The 14,557-nt window shown below is 43.7% G+C and overlaps 2 non-coding genes across 2 annotated transcripts; both read right to left on the bottom strand.

Annotated features, from left to right (window-relative positions):
* Positions 1-4,451: 4,451 nt before the first annotated feature.
* trnag-ccc (transfer RNA glycine (anticodon CCC)) lies at positions 4,452-4,523 on the bottom strand. Its single transcript has one exon. It is a non-coding gene; the product is annotated as a tRNA-Gly (tRNA).
* Positions 4,524-13,405: 8,882 nt separating this feature from the next.
* trnad-guc (transfer RNA aspartic acid (anticodon GUC)) lies at positions 13,406-13,477 on the bottom strand. The gene has a single exon. It is a non-coding gene; the product is annotated as a tRNA-Asp (tRNA).
* Positions 13,478-14,557: the final 1,080 nt, after the last annotated feature.

Here is a 14,557-nt window from a genome sequence, read left to right as displayed (position 1 = left end):
GTCCGTCGATAAGGCGTTCCGTTCGGTGCAGTCCTCTGCCACAATCCTGTTTCAAAGAATAAAGCTGCTGGGCTCCACCAATCTTTCCACCTCGTCGCTAACAGTGTGAAACAGCATCCGTGTCTCACCCAATAGATTACTCTCCCTAAATTTCAAAGTCGCAAGATTAAATTAAATTTATTACTGAAGTATATACATGTCACCATAGGAGCATTCACAGTATATAGAACGAAACACAGGCGAATCAATGAAAGACCGCGCTCAACAAAGACAGCAAACGACAAAGGTGAACAAAACCATAAACTACTTAAATACAAGAAGGAAAAAAATAATACTAATAAATAAACATTAAGTGTCGAAAACATAACATTGATAAGTCTTGACAGTGAGTCTCTGGGTTGTGGGTACAGTTCAGTGTTGGGTAAATGAAGTTGTCCATTCTTCTTCAATAGCCTGATGGCTGAGGGGTGATGGACCTATTGATGGGTTACCTCCTTCCCATTGCCAGCAGCGAGAAGAGAGTATGATCTGGACGGTCGGGATACTGATTTCCGTGTAGCTGAGCTCAGCGGTGGGGAGGGATTTACCTGTGCTGGACTGGGCTCTATCCATTACTGTTTGTGAGCGTTTCCGTACAAGGGCATTGTTGGTCCCATGCCAGGTCCTCATGCCACCAGTCAATATGCTCTCCACCGCACACCTATGGAAATCTGTCAACATTTTAGATGACGTGTAGAGGTGCTGCCGAGCCTTTTCTGTAGTGAAACGTATGTGCCGGGCCAAGGATTGATAATCTGAACTGATAACACTGAGGAACTTAAAGTTACTCCCTCATCCTTCCCTCGCTGATTCTCCTTCATCCCTCAGCATCCGCACTGCGCCCTCACTCGGCTTTTCACATAGATTCCCTTCTCACTTCTTTCATTTCTTGTGCTGAGTTTGCAACTCACTCCCATAACTCCACTTCAGTGATAGTTTAACTACCTCGAAATGTTTGCAGAGCTTCGTCCGTTGGTGTTTTCACAGGAGCGCCATCTCTCCAAAGGCATAACACGCTGCCAGGAGGTTATGGCCATCGCGTATTTATTAATGTCCACGTACAACTAATATTAACATAATTCCATACCATAGAAACCATAGAAACTACAGCACAGAAACAGGCCCTTTGGCCCTTCTTGGCTGTGCCAAACCATTTTCTGCCTAGTCCCACTGATCTGCACACGGACCATATCCCTCCATACACCTCCCATCCATGTATCTGTCCAATTTATTCTTAAATACTAAAAAAGAACCAGCATTTACCACCTCGTCTGGCATCTCATTCCATACTCCCGCCACTCTCTGTCTGAAGAAGCCCCCCCCCCAATGTTCCCTTTAAACTTTCCCCCCTCACCCTTAACCCATGTCCTCTGTTTTTTTTCTCCCCTTGCCTCAGTGGAAAAAGCCTGTTTGCATTCACTCTATCTATACCCATCATAATCTTATACACCTCTATCAAATCTCCCCTCATTCTTCTACGCTCAAGGGAATAAAGCCCTAACCTATTCAACCTTTCTCTGTAACTGAGTTTCTCAAGTCCCGGCAACATCCTTGTAAACCTTCTCTGCACTCTTTCAACCTTATTTATATCCTTCCTGCAATTTGGTGACCAAAACTGAACACAATTCTCCAGATTAGGCCTCATTCCAGCTCTTATAATCAATACTTCGATTAATAAAGGCCAATGTACCAAAAGCTCTCTTTACGACCCTATCTACCTGTGACGACCTTTTAGGGAATTTTGTATCTGGATTCCCAGATCCCTCTGTTCCACTTAACTCCTCAGTGCCTTACCATTAACCCTGTATGTTCTACGTTGGTTTGTCCTTCCAACGTGCAATATCTCACACTTGTGAGATATTCCTTTGAGAAATGTCCAGGCCTGTTCGTGTTCAATATCTCCACTGTGTTGTCACATTTTCTCCTTCAGTTTGCCAGCCACTGCGCTTTCAGTATTTAACTTATTTTGTGTTTGTGTGTGTGTGTGTGTGTGTGTGTGTGTGTGTGTGTGTGTGTGTGTGTGTGTGTGCGTGTGTGTGTATGTGTATGTGTATCTCTTTGTTTACGTGCCCGTGCGTATGCGTGTCTCTGTTTGTTTACATGCGTGTGCGTGTGTCGGTGTTCATATGCGTGTGTGTGTGTGTGTGTGTGTGTGTGTGTGTGTGTGTGTGTGTGTGTGTGTGTGTGTGTGTGTGTGTGAGAGAGAGAGAGAGAGATTCACGAACAGATATAGCATCAATTTAATGTTTGGAAACTCACTCCCAGACCAAAGAAACAACTCATATCAACAGTCCGCCTCTGGGAGGGAAAGGGTCCCTTTGCTTAATCAAAAAGGGCTTTAAATTCCATTTTCTGTGGTACGTTTTGGTATCTGTTAATAGCTTTTAGTTGAATTAATCAAACGTAATTTTATTTTTGCAATATAAGAACATTTCTCCGAATATCTACTTAACAAAAGATTTGGGAAGATGTTATGAGCAAGCAGATTCACGGGATTGGCAAGTGAGACAGAAGACACGGATCAACACACCCAAAATGCTGGAGGAACTCAGCAGGTCAGGCAGCATTTATGGAAAGGAGTACAGTCGACGCTTTGGGCCGAGACACTTCAGGAGGACTGGAGAAATCAAATGAGGAGTAGAATTGAAACGTGGGAGAAGAGAGGGAGAAGCCAGGTGATAGGTGATAAGCAGCTGCCAGCGTGTCTTTACACCGTCCCACGTGGGGGAGTTAAAACCCAACCCTTACTGTATCAGTTACGCAGCTTCGGTGGAGAAATGGAAAAACCGCCCCTCGTTACAGGGCATCAGCGATAGTTCCCACCTCCCTATCTGTCACTCACTGGTCCGGCCGTGATGGTCTGAACATGACACCAACAGTTAATCCCGGTGGAGGAAGTGTTGCATTTGAGGGAAGTGCTTGCAGTACATTAATGTCGCGAGTTCCGCTTCACAATGTGAACTGTTGGTTCAACACTGAAGGAACTCCGACATTCATTCAATCATCAGGACAGGATTAGGAAGTTAACGGCACCTCGGGATTTAGTCCGCCTTGTGGGTGGAAACGTCTTTTTTTTTTAAAGCCTCACAAGTGGGATGAATTGTCCGTCTGAAAAAATAAATAATGTAAAACATAGTCACTGGTGAAATAGCGGGAACGAGATGGAAGAAAGGATAGAGACTAAAAGGCATAGAGATAATAACTGGGTGGACCAGAGAGCAGGGAAGAAAGAAAGAAAGGTGGAGAAAAAGAGAAAGAGGAGAAACTGGGAATGAACGAAAGAAAGTGAAGAAAGTGGGTATGAATACGGGGAAACGAGGGAATGGACCCAGACATATACAGACCCAGAGATAAACACACACAGACACACAAAGCATTGCACAACATTCACACACAACAATTCTTTGTATTTTCCCCAGCAGAGTGGCGCAGCGGAAGCGTGCTGGGCCCATAACCCAGAGGTCGATTGATCGAAACCATCCTCTGCTATTGGCGACAACGTTTATGCATCTTCGTGTTTCAAAACATAAACGTGCCATATTATGCATCTGTAGAAAGAAACCACATTTCAATTGACATCTGCCATTTATTCGTACTTCTTTGAATTCTCGTCTCTGTGGCGCAATCGGTGAGCGCGTTCGGCTGTTAACCGAAAGGTTGGTGCTTCGAGCCAGTGATCAACAGTTTTTTTTTTAAATCTCTTTCTCATACAAGAGAAAATGTGCAGCAACATCTATGGAATAAAGTATACGGTCGGTGTTTCAGGCCGCAACCCTTCTTCATGAGCACGAAACAGCCTGGCCTGCTGAATTCCTCCAGCATTTTGTGCGTGTTGCTTTGATTTCCAGCATCTGCACATTTTCTCGTTTGTGATTCGACTTCTGCACTGTGAAGTCTCTTCCATGGAATTGAATTGAATTGTATTGGGAGAGAACAAGGTGAAACAATAACAAAATGCAGAATAAACTGTAACAGGGACAGAGAAAGCACGGCGCAGGTAAATAATGAAGTGCAGTTCCATAACAAGGTAGACCGTGAGGTCAAACGTCCATCCTATCTTATGGGAAACTATTCAATAGACACAACAGTGGGACTGAAACTATCCGTGAGACTGTGATACGTGCTTTCAGGCTTGTGTACCTTCTGCACGATGGAAGACAGGAACGAGAGAATTTCCGAGGCGCGTTGTGTCTTTGGTCAGGAATCTAACAGACCTCCGTGGTCTAATGCTGTGTTTTTCATTTAATTTGGGATCCTCGATCATCCTACAAGAGGGACTACCACCATCGTACATGAGGGATCCATCTGAGCCATTAGAGTGAATTTCACTCACAACAAATTTCCCATGAATTACAGTTCTGCGTTCATAGTGCCCGGTTAGAGGTTATTTTTTAGTATAAAAGTGTACACCCTGCAAGGGCCAGGAATCGAACCCGGGTCAACTGCTTGGGAAGCAGCTATGCTCACCACTATACCACCATTGCCCCATGATGCAAAACAGATACATTGACTGGATGGTTTCTGGTGCTATAAGATTCTGTTACTCGATTTTCAGTGTTTGAGCTGTTTTCTGAAGGATCATTCCTCACTCTGTTGCAGTTCCTATTCTGACCACTGGATGTCGCGACGTTCCGACAGACCGGAGAAACACAGCACCTGGGATCCGACTGAAGGGAGAATCGACCCGAGAGATTCGAATGCTTTCCTGCTTCGCGGATCAGTAAATGAGAAATAAATCCTGATTATACATATCCGGTCAGTTAGACGCTAATGTGAACACTTCCTTTGGCCAGTTCTTGAACACAGTAAGTGACTGAATCGCTAAAGAATCCTGATACACCACTGATACACAGTGAGAAGGGGATGGGTAAAAAGCGGCAGCTCTACTCTCAACAAACAAACACCAGAGTGACTCTAATATGAACCCTACTAACCCTGACATCCAGGAGACAGATTCCACACTCGTGTTTATTCCTCGTTATTTCAGTGGTCCGAATCCCCGGCGGGGAGACCGTTTTCCTGCTTCAAATAGAAACTGGAAATACAACAGAAGCTTTCAACGAAACAAATGGGGTTGAAGTATTAGACAACAGACAATAGGAATAGGTGCAGGAGTAGGCCACTCAGCCCCTCCAGCCAGAACCACCGTGCGCTGTGATCATGGCTGATCATCCACAATCAGTAACTTTTTCCTGCCTTCTCCCCACGTCCCTTCACTCCGTAATCTTTAAGAACTCTATCTAACTCTTTTGTGAAAGATTATAGAGAATTGGCCTCCACTGCCTTCTGAGGCAGAACATTCACAGAACCACAAACCTCTGTGTGAAAAAGTTTTTTTTTTCTCAACTCCGTTCTAAATTGTCTACCCCTTATTCAAAAACTTTGTCCTCTGGTTCTGGACTCCCCCAACATCGGGAACATGTTTCCTGCCTCTAACGTGTCCAATACCTTAATAATCTTATAAATTTCAATCAGATCCCCTCTTATCCTTCTAAATTCCAGTGTATACAACCCCAGTCGCTCCAATCTTTCAACATACGACGGTCCCTCCATCCCGGGAATTAGCCTCGTGAAGCTACGCTTCACTCCCTCAATAGCTAGAATGTCCTTCCTCAAATTTGGAGACCAAAACTGTCCACAATATTCCAGGCGTGGTCTCACCAGGGCCCTGTACAACTCAGAAGGACCTCTTTGCTCTTATACTCAAATCCCCTTGTTATGAAGGCCAGCATGCCATTAGCTTTCTTCACTGCCTGCTGTACCTGTATGCTTACTTTCAGTGACTGATAAACAAGGACACCTAGATCTCGTTGTACTTCCCCTTTTCCTAACTTGACACCATTCACATAGTAATCTGCCTTCCTGTTCTTGCCACCAAAGTGGATAACCTCACATTTAAGCACATTAAACCTCATTTAGAAAGTGGGGCATTCGAGTGTGCAAATAGCCCGGAACGGGAGAGTTTCTCGAAATCAAGGAACGTTGTGTTTAGCGGCCTTTTTCCCAGGTAGTCCCTCAACACGTCTGTATTTTAAAACGTTCGGCGAACATTCGGTGCCCGAATCCGTCATTCCAAACACATTAGACCGGGGCTGTTGTATGATATAAACTCTTGCTCTTTCCCAACACTCATGCCGATTCTCTCAGTTTGGCTGTGTGACTGTCTGGAGAAGACAGGCAAAGGTACAGCTGAGACACTTTGGAAAGAACCTTACCATGTGGACGGCTTTAAAACCGCCCTGCCTCTCCCGCAGCCCTGGATCCTCCAAACAGACGTTTCACAACGTGGACCGGGGAAGGTATGCTTACGTTTTGTGACGTCATTGCAACACATTCGCATCAGCTGCCATGCTCCACCCATAGACCTGATTGACGGCAGAACACATGCGGAGGGTTCGAGTTGTTGACTGGCTCAGGAGCAGTAGCAGTTGGTGGCGCAGGCAGTGAATGTGTGGGGATAATGGGAAATATCATCATCAAGTTCGCCGATGACACGACTGTGGTGAGCCTCAAGAGCAATAACGATGAGTCAGCATACAGAGAGGAGGTGCAGCGGCTAACGGACTGGTGCAGAGCCAACAACCTGTCTCTGAATGTGAACAAAACAAAAGAGATGGTTGTTGACTTCAGGAGAACACAGAGCGTTCACTCTCAGCTGGACATCGACGACTCCTTGGTAGAGATCGTTAAGAGCACCAAATTTCTCGGTGCTAACCTGGCGGAGAATGTCACCTGATCCTTCAACATCAGCTCCATAGCAAAGAAAGCCCAACAGCATCTCTATTTTCTGCAAAGACTAGAGAAAAGTCCGTCTCCCACCCCCCATTCTCACCAGATTCAACAGAGGTTTTTTTTGAGATCATCCTGTGCAGCTGTATCACTGCCTGGTTTGGAAATTGCACCATCCTGGATTGCAAGATCCTGCAGCGGATAGTGAGGTCAGCTGAGAAGATCATTGGCGTCGGTTTCCCGCTATTACAGACATTTACACCACGTGCTGCATCCGCAAAACAAACAGCATTATGATGGACCCCACGCACTCCTCATACAAACTTTTCTCCCTCCTGCCATCTGGAAAAAGGCACGGAAGCATTTGGGCTCTCACGAGCAGACTACGTAAAAGTTTCTTCCCCCAAGCCATCAGACTCCTCAATACCCAGAGCCTGGACTGACAGCAACCTACTGCCCTCTACAGTACCTATTGTCTTGTTTATTGTTTATTGTAATGTCTGCACTGGTTTGTGCACTTTATGCAGTCCTGCGTAGGTCTGGAGTCTAGTGTAGTTTTTGTGTTGTTTTACGTAGTTCAGTGTAGTTTTTGTATTGTTTCATGTAGCATCTATGGTCCTGAAAAACGTTGTCTCATTTTTACTGTGAACTGTACCAGCAGTTGCGGTCGAAATGACAATAAGAAGAGACTTGCATGATAATGTAGGTTCAGGAGGGAGGGGGTGGAGCGTGTTTGGAAAAGGAACCCAAAATGAAGGGTTCGAGCGAATGGCTGAGGAGTTGGAATGCAGTTGAATCTAGATCTGGAAAACGGAAAATGTAACATAATTTTGAAATGATTTCAAGTAATGGAACGGTAGGGATTTCAAAGTATTGTTTAAATTTGACCAAGAACAGCCTTCTATCAATCCCATGAAATTAAGTACAGCAACACACAAAAAAAAATGTTGGAGGAACTCAACAGGCCAGCCAGCATCTCTGGGAAAGAGTTCAGTCGATACTTCGGGCGGAGACAATTGATCAGTCCTGAGTTCATATAGCGTTTGTTTGTGTATCGCTTGGATTTCCAGCATCTGCACGTTTTCTCCTTTGAAATTAGCCACAGAGTTGAAATCTGCTTTTGGGAATATAGATTGTGCTCAAACCCTAAAGGAGGTGCTTTGCTAATCGTTAGGATAAGAAACTGTGAGAAGACATTTCATTTGAAGACTTAATTCGATTCAAAAGATATGCAAGTTGTCTAATGAAAATAGAAGTATCAAGGATGTTAGAACTGGTGTTCTGGTGCAGGTTTTGATCGAAGAGATTAATTCTTATTTATTGGGAGGCAAGGTTAAGAAGGTGAAGAGATTACAAGTAGTCTGAAATGGGGAAAGGATGGATAACTTATCTATTGATATATTTTTATACAGTGAAGCTTTCTGATAAAGTTAGTCTGGGTATGTTAGTTATGATATACGAGCTTATATTCTGCCTCTGCTTAGATGTAAAAATATCAGAGCTTTGGGCATGTCGTGGCAGTGTGTCATGGGAAACTAAGGTGTAGTAAGTGTGGTGGGAAACATAAGTATGAAGATTGTGAAGGTATAATGTTTAATTGTTGTAATTGCGAGAACATAGTGCAATTTATAAATATGTGAAGTGCTTAAGAAGGCCGCTAAAGTTCAACAGGTTAAAGGAAAAAGTTAAACCAAATGTTAATAAAGTATTACCAGTCGGAGAACAGAATGTGAGGTCAGTGGCTATATGTCGCATCACAGGTCCATTACTAAAGATACACTACTAGCTGATAAAAGGAAGTTTGTGGCCTTATAAATGATGTGGTGAATTGTACTGATCAGGTATCTAGTTGCACTGAGAAAATTAAAATTATTGTAAAAGCTGCAGAAAAGTATCAAGGTTTACCTGGTGTTATGTGGGAAACTGTAAAAGAAGCTCTGGTGGGCGGGATATCTGAATTCCAGTCTCTTTGTGCAGGTACAGAATGAGATTAAGGATATTGCAGTGGAATGAAAGAAGCCTGATGGGCAAGACATTGAGAAGTTTATTTCTGATTCATCAAATTCACCTAATATGAAACCTGGCTGTTATCATATTTATGCGTCAATTTGCAGGATTATGTTGTAATTACATGTGATAGGTTGATTGGTAGAGGGGCTGGTGTTATACATAGAAAATAGGTGCAGGATTAGGCCATTCGGCCCTTCGAGCCTGCACTGCCATTCAATATGATCATGGCCGATCATCCAACTCAGAATCCTGTACCTGCTTTCTCTCCATACCCGCTGATCCCTTTAGTCACAAAGGCCGTATCTAACTCCCTCTTAAATATAGCCAATGTTCAATAAGGAAAGGGATAGGACATAGAGTTGTGGATGCGAATGAAGTGCATGATGTGTCTGTAGTAGAAGTATTTGATTCAACAATCAGGAGTATTGAAGCGGTAAAACTCTTCTGAAAGCTTTTGATTGATTTGTTGGAAAGTATATGTAGTTGTAGCTCAGTAAGGGTTGTCAGGGGTGGGTATCTTAGTGCACATAATTCATTGTGGGGTTGTTAACAGAATGGTTTGATTGTGGTAGATTTTTTTCAATATTTCACATGTTGTGTTTCTTAATGGTGGGAGAGGTAGGAGATTTATTGTTCATCATTGTTTGGAAACTGCTGTAGATTTAACTTCAGTTTCTAACATTGTGGCTGGAGTGAGTGAGTGGGATGTCATGGGTGATGAAGCATTGGACAGCGATGATTTTCCTATATTTATAAGCTTGGGTTTGGATTTATATAAGGGACAGGAGACCACTTTTAGGGTGTGGAAGTTTGGTTAATCAAACTGGGAGATGTTTTACGTGATGAATGTCTGTCATGGCTGAACGTCGAGGATGATATAGATTTCTGCAATGAAAGGTTATTATTCATCAAACTGCAGTGGAAGCGTCTCCTGTGTTAAAATGACATTGATAGGAGAAAGGTTCCATGGTGGACGGAGGAGTGTGCAGAGGCAATAAGGGGAGAAATAAGGTGTTTGGGAGAGTTTTGAAGTATCACTCTCCGAGTGACCTTCTTAAGTGTGAAAGGACACAGGCTGCAGTGAGGAAAGTGGTGAAGGTTGCGAAAAAGGTTTACTGGAGGTCTTCTTATGATTGTATTGGAGGGGATATTAAGCTTGGAGAAGTTTGGGGAATGATTAAGAGAATCGGGCAGGAGAAAGGATTCATAGGGTTAATAAAATTCCATTATTGATTTGAGAAGGTGATTGTTAATCAAATAGAGAATGTTATATTACCAGCTCGGTTATTTTCTGCAATTCATAATGAAGATATGGAGCATGCGTGATGAGAATAGGTTGAGTGAACTTGGCCTTTTCTTCTTGGAGCGACGGAGGATGAGAGGTGACCTGATAGAAGTGTATAAAATGATGAGAAGCATTGATCGTGTGGATGGTCGGAGGCTTTTTTTTCCCGGGGCTGAAATGGCTAACACGAGAGGGCAAAATTTTAAGGTGCTTGGAAGTAGGTGCAAAGCAGATGTCAGGGGTAAGTTATTTTTTATGCAGAGAGTGGTGAGTGAATGGAATGGGCTGTCAGCGACGGTGGTGGAGGCAAATACAATAGGGTCTTTTAACAGACTCCTGGATAGGTACATGGAGCTTAGAAAAAATAGGGGGCTACGTGTAACCCCAGGTAATATCCAAACTAAGTACATGTTCGGCACAGCATTGTGGGCCAAAAGACCTGTATTGTGCTGTAGGTTTGCTATGTTCTATGTTCTGAGATAAATTAAGTGAAGAGCCTTAACGCTGTTGGGGTAAGTAAGGTTTTAAGTGAATACTCTGATGTGTTGGAAGGCAGCTGTAGCAATGTTAGTAATGTAGACTTTTCTTTGTGTGAATTTAAGAAAGGTATTAATAGTACAGGTCAGATTGCACCAGGAAGGATGTTATGTTATTGAACCTTTAAAAACATAGCTTACAACTCTCAAGATATTATTAATATTTTGAATCATATTTGGAGTTTTGGCCTCCTCATAGAACATGGCATTAGCAGTGCCTGTTACAAAACCTGGGAACCCCCCGTAGAATCCTTCTAGTTCATGATCAACGTCATTAACGTCACATACCATTGGGATACACTGATGGAATGTATGGTAAAAGACCGATTGTATTATATTCTGAGAAAGAGAGGGGACGCAGCATTTTATCAGAGTGGATTTTGGAATGGTAGAATGACATTGGATTCAGGTTTGCATTTGGAAGATGATATTATGAAAGCACAGGTAAATAAAGAAGTTGCAAAAACGGTATTTTATATTGAAAAAGCATATGATATGTTATGGAACGAATCGATTGTGGAAATGAGGAGTGAGAGGAAGACTATTTTTTTTCTGAGTTTTATTTTATTTGTACAGTCTACGCAGGTAAGGGTGGATAATGTTTACTTGGTGAAAGTAGGGGAGGAGATTTATCCATTTACGTGAATCGATCATGGGGTACTAACTCTACCATTGCTGACACTTATTCCTGACGAAGGGTCTCGGCCTGAAACGTCAACTGTACCTCTTCCTAGAGATGTTGCCTGGCCTGCTGCATTCACCAGCAACTTTGATGTGTGTTGCTGACACTTATCGCTCTGTTGATCTGGAATACCTGATTATTAAGTGCAGACCATTTTTATCAACCTCAAGAGTTTACATGCATCATTGTTGTCGCAGTTTATGTTCCACCGGATGCCAATGCTAAAGTAGCCATGAAACATCTCAGAACCGCTATTAGCAAGCTGCAGACATTGCATCCAGACGGAGCCTTCATTGTCGCTGGGGAACATAATCATTGTAACCTACGCACTGTGCTTCCAAGATTTTACAAAAAATATTATGCACCACCAGGGGTAATAAAACTTTCGATCATGTCTACACAAATGTGGCTGACACTTACAAAGCCTCCCCCACCTGGGACAGTCCGACCATCTTGCATTGTTTCTGCTTTCCATTTATAGCCCGGTCATTAAACGTGTGAAACCCACAATGAAGACTATTAAGATCTGTCTGGAGGGTGCTGACTCTGCTCTTCAGCACAAATTCCAGCACACAGACTGGAGCGCGTTTGCTGCCCATGCCACCACAGACTAGCAGGTTAAAATTGATTTATACACCAACTCTGTCCTTGAGCACATCAACAAGTGTGTAGATAGGGTGACATCACAACAACAAATAAAAGTTTTCCGCAATCAGAAACCATGGATGAACAGTGAATTTCGCATCCTGCTGACAGCCAGAGATTCAGCCTTCAGGTGTGGAGTCCGGGAGCGGAGGGGAATCCCTTAGGCTAAACACATATGCAAACAGAGAATAGAGGAGCATTTCATGGTACTTACAGAATCGGCTGGCAAGTCGACTGTATTTATTGTCCCAGGGTATCCCCTTTCTACTTAAATGGTGTCTCTGGTCTGAACAAACGCTGTCAAGGGGTTATTACAATTTGGCGAAGGTAGCACCAAATACATACCATCTGCCAGCGTTGAAGGCTGAAGGAGACTGAGCAGCGTTACTGGATTGTAGTGTTCCTATTCTGGGGACCCACCAGACTGACTCGTGAGAGGATCGGTATGGCCCCAGTGTTGCAATAATTGGCTAACAACACAGCCACAGTGCGGATATAAGTCTGAACACCAATGACATTATCACAAAATGGCAGCAAACTGCAAAGTTGCCTCTCAAAACCGAACAGCATTAAACGTTCTGTTGGCTGAGAGCGAAGATAGCTGTGCCATCATTGGCCTGAAATAATGGACAACCATCCTTGATATACCTGAGAACATCACCAACTTTAGCCGTCTGGATCCCGTTAGACGTTGTTAAGGGTAAGAAATTTGGTCCGGAGTTACATACGACTCTATCATCACCTTTGGGACCTATAATTGGCTTCAATCCCTGCTAGGAAATTTGTTCAACTCCAGTTGCTGATAATAAACCTTGTTTTACTTTCTTGCCTGAGAACACTCTGCGGAGTGATGGCCCAAAGAACGGCTGCCTACGTTGTTGTTCAGCAACCCTCCTCTTCAGGATAGTCGATGACAGGATCACTGAGGAGACCTGAATTCTCTGGACAATTCAACTGCACCCACAATCCATGTTGTCCTTTACAGAACGAAAGGGAAGTAAAAGGCGCTACAGCAAGTCAAGTTAACGTAGCGCCTTGGCAGGGAAAGTTCACAGATAATGTGCTGTCAACCTCGGCAAGAAAGGTCTTTGTAAAGTCTGATTTCCCTTTGCACAGCAGGGGACTGGAGTCATTTTGTGTAGCAAAGCAAGATGAGGATGCAAATGAGAGTCAATGTTGGTTAGTTACTTTGCTAAAGTGGTGGGCAATGCGGTGCTGACAACTAAAGCCACGGTTTAGTGTGCTCGGAGTGATGGACTCAGCCGCTGAGTGTAACAACGAACGCTGCGAAATACAGATTCTCCCAGGGAGATTCGAAGAAACAGTCTGAACACAACGTGTCCTTCTTCTTGGAAAACTCTACCATTCCGAGCTCACAGCAGCAAGAGATTCCACCTTCCCAATGAGCGCTGAACTGATCACTTCAATGCCAATTTATTTGTCCACTTTTCTTTCTCTGTTGAGCAGTAAAATCATCATCTCCCCGTCGGGGAATTGAACCCCGGTCTCCCGCGTGACAGGCGGGGATACTAACCACTATACTAACGAGGAATTACTGTTGGTATAACATTTGAAGCACATATAAGAGCACAAGACGGTGAATAGTATTACCTTGTTGTTAGTTGAGTGTAATATTGGAGTCAGTGTCCTCCCCACAGAGGTGTCTCAGTTTCCTCCAGCGATTCAGTCACCTATTGTGTTCAAGGATTAGCGAAAGGAACTACTCTCATTCGAACTCAACTCCGTCTTGTTGAAAAGTAATGTGACAGGGCGGAAACGATGTGTAGCTCTTCGAATTTTGAAAGGATCATTCTCACTTCAGTCCGATTCCGTGCCAATTACTGGGAGTGTTGTATCTCCGGTCTGTAGAAAGATGCCGCCCTCAACTGGACATAACAGGAACTACAGCAGAGTGAGGAATCAGAGTGAAGTGACCAGTTTCAGAAAGCTGCTCGAGCCACAGTCATGCACCCCTGGAGACGATTCAGGACCCAAGCCTCCTGCAGAATGATGGCACAATGGTGACATAATGGTGAACATAGCGCTCTTACAGAAAATTGACGCAGGTGTGATTTTCAACCATCGCAGTTAGCAGAGTCTTCATCTTTCATCGAAACTATCAAGAATAAACTCTTCATAGAACTTGATCTGCGCAGACTTCTTTCGGCCGACTGGCCAAACCCTGCTAAATCGCGTACGAGTTCCCATGATTGAGTATAAAATTATTATTCACCCTGGGCTGGCCAGTCGATCAAGGGTGGATTTCCTATCTTTCACATTTTCTCGATGAACCGACCAGTGCAGCTTCCTGTTCTCACTGTAACCCAGACTCCCACAACAAACTTAAAACGCATCAAAACATGTCAGATGATGTGTTTACCCTGAGTGTGTCATTCTACACACCACTCAATCTGCCTATCCCTGTGGGATCCCTCTCCACACCCTCTCTCTAGTACACGATTAAATTAAACCCTCCTTTATTGGGATTAACAAATGTAAGATAGAATCACAGACTCATGCCACCCTGAAACAGGCCTTTCGACCCACCACGTCCATGCTGACAATCAAGAACCAATCTCACCAGAGGAAAAGAAAAATCAACTCACTTACGAACTGATTTATTGCCTTCAG

This window comes from Mobula birostris, chromosome 28 (assembly GCF_030028105.1).
Source record: "Mobula birostris isolate sMobBir1 chromosome 28, sMobBir1.hap1, whole genome shotgun sequence".
NCBI lineage: Eukaryota > Metazoa > Chordata > Chondrichthyes > Myliobatiformes > Myliobatidae > Mobula > Mobula birostris.
This window is presented reverse-complemented; position numbering and strand designations above follow the sequence as displayed.